Below are 2972 nucleotides of genomic sequence, written 5' to 3'. Positions count from 1 at the left end.
TTAAGTTTTCAAAATTTATAGATTATATTTTTGTATACTTACAAACTTCACAATATTTTTTATCTTCTTGCTTTGAAGTCAGTTATAATTTTTAGTAAATTTATTTCCTGCTTCTCTACCTTTCTTGCCATTTTTAAATCTATAATTTTTTTAAATGTTATTTTTCAATCATACTCTTAGTTCATTTTTGTTACTATCCTACATTGTTTTCGCAGCCTTTTAATTTGGTAATCACATTTTTTATTTACACTGATTTTTGTCTAAACAGATTTGTTATTTCTTAACAGCCTATTGAATATTCAATTGTGTTTTCAAGAATGTAGATTAACTAGCTCAGCTGTTTCTTCTAGATTATTTTTCAGAACAATAGCTTTGACATTTTTACTCATTCATTAATCCTTTGATAAATAAATTACTTTTTACTTAAAAAAAAAGAAGTATTTAGAAATTTTTAAGGGCAAGGCTTTTGTCTTGTTTAACTTTACTCAGTGGCTAACATGATTTGGGGTACACCACTGGCCCTCATGAAATGTTTACAGAGGCAATGAGTTAATATATTTAAAAGTATTCCAGAAGTGAAATTTTAAATTATATTGTGGATTTTCATGATCTCATTTTCATTATTTATTTGCACATGATCTTTCTCCTTTCCCCCCATTTTTTCTAGATTTTTGTATAAAGATACAACTTAAAAAGACAATTCTTCTCAGAGTTAAGAAATATTTCCTGTATATCTAGACATTCTTAAATATTCTTAATCTGAATGAAAGGGAGAAGAAGAATTGCCTTAATTTTAACTAAGAGTAAAGTAAGCAAAAAGCAAAGTTTTACTCCAAATATTCACATGAGAATATTGGCCACCCTTTGTGGCCAAAAAAAACTCCCCTTTGAAACAGTACTGTGAGGTTTGTTGGGATTTTTGGGTGACTCTTTCTGGCTTGAGAAAGATGCTAAAAATAACACCTGTTGAACTCATGGGAAAAGTGAACCACGGTAATGAGATAAAACCTTTTCAATCCATGTCTGTACTGGAAATGCTTTTCTGTTTGACAAGAAGTAGAAAATTTTCAATAGGTGATTTCTCAGGGATAATTGTAATCTACTTACAGAAGTGAAGTGCTCATGGAAACTTGGGGAGATCAGTTTATTTGCTATCTTGTAGGAGTGCAATGCTTAAGACATCCCAACAGGGAAAATTCTATATATTTTCACAGATTTGCATGTTAAAAATAAATTCATAGTACCACATGGGAGTGAACCTTTATCCCAAGTTCATAAATTAGTGTGGTGCTATATAAAGTATATAGAAGCACATATGACATATAAGAGGTCAGTTTAAAGAAATTGGTCTTTTAAATATTAATTTGGGTGGGACTGGAGAGCATTATGCTACGTGAACTAACTCAGTCCTATAAAGAAAAACACTGTATAAGACCATTATTGTTGAACCTGTATAAGGATCTAAGCGGGGGTGGGTGGGGAGATAGTATCAGAGGGGTAAGGATGGGGGGGCAGGAATCATGGGGTCGCACAATTTGATGGGTGGAGGGAGGAGTAGTTAAAGGAAATGGGAAAGATCTGGAGTGAAAAACAATGTATACGAACTTTGTAAGTAAACCACTAGAAAATAACAATTAAAATGTTGTCTGCAGACACCTTGCCCTGGGGAGCAGCTGCCAGCCTGTAGGACCCTGGGCTTCAACCTGCTGAGTCATCCCCAGTCTAGGCCGGGATCCGAACACGCTGACACTCTCCTCTACAAGGACCTGAAATATGGCATCCAGACCAGGTCCTGGTCATGCTGGGCAGGACTGCGAATACCCTACTCCATCCCCCACATCAGAGGAACAGGTAGCCCAGGACAAAGCTACATCTATTATTGCCACTAGCAGGAGCAGGAGGCTGAAGGTGTCCAACCCCGCTGACCCAGAGATGGTCTCCTTGCCCCGTGAGCCCAGCAGTGTTTTGGGGCAGGTGTGCTGGCAGGTCTCCACGTCTAGGGATGACGTTAGCCAGCACTACGACGCAGAGTTCCAGAACATGTTGCAGCACTTGTAGCTAACACCACAGAATGCTGACCAATTTTTCATCATGATTGCCTCAAGCCTGTTTGAGAGCAGCATTAACTGGGGTCCACTGGGGCTGTGTGGTGGCTCTCCTGGGCTTTGGCTATCACCTGGCCCTGCATGTCTACAAGCACAGCTTCCTGAGCCAGCTAACCCACTTCATCATCGACTTCATGCTGCATCACTACATTGCTCAATGGATCGCTCCCAGGGGTGACTGAGTGGCAGCCCTGAACTTGGCCAATGGCCCCATCCTGAATGTGGTAATAGTTATGGCTGCGGTTCTGTTGGGCCAATTAGAGATACAGAAATTCTGGGGTCCTGGCTGCGACTGCTGCCTGAACTTCAAGCCTTTTCCCAGCCCCTTTCTTTTCCTCCCTTATAGGGGTCAAGCCTCAATAGTACAGAAGCTTTAGCAAGTGGACACTTCCATTCAGAAGGGCCAATGTGGCCAGTCAGGCTGCCGGGGGACCTCAACATTGCATGGTGCTAGTGAGCTCCTTATCTAGGTCCAGTCTTGTGTGAAAGGGGGCTGCAGTCTCCTCCCTCAGCTCTTTGGGATCCCCTCAGCTGCGTCTGCTAGGCACTGGGGAGAATGATTTCCTGGAGAGGCAGGCTGGGAGCCCTTCTTACTAGGAAGGTGTTAATGGTTTTAGCTTTTTATAAAACCCTTGGAAAACACCCCCAACTCCATCCCATTCTGCCACTCTAACCCATGCCAGAGCATCTTGGCAGTGGGGATCGACAGGCCTGCCCTGTGTCCCCCGGGATTCAGCTTATTCTGGAAGGTCAGAGCTTGAGAACTTGGACTGGAGCTCAGCCCTGGCCCACCCTGTACATCACAGACTGGAGCCTGTGGTCCAGCTTGACTCTCCAGGCCCCCACCCCACACTGCCTTTTTGGCTA

At 42.0% G+C, this 2972-nt stretch overlaps 1 pseudogene; it reads left to right on the top strand.

Moving 5' to 3' along the window:
* Positions 1–1773: 1773 nt before the first annotated feature.
* Positions 1774–2482, top strand: LOC102861386 (annotated as a pseudogene).
* Positions 2483–2972: the final 490 nt, after the last annotated feature.

The sequence above is a fragment of the Elephantulus edwardii genome, unplaced genomic scaffold (genome assembly GCF_000299155.1).
Source record: "Elephantulus edwardii isolate Elephantulus edwardi_28Jun2011 unplaced genomic scaffold, EleEdw1.0 scaffold00012, whole genome shotgun sequence".
NCBI lineage: Eukaryota > Metazoa > Chordata > Mammalia > Macroscelidea > Macroscelididae > Elephantulus > Elephantulus edwardii.
This window is presented reverse-complemented; position numbering and strand designations above follow the sequence as displayed.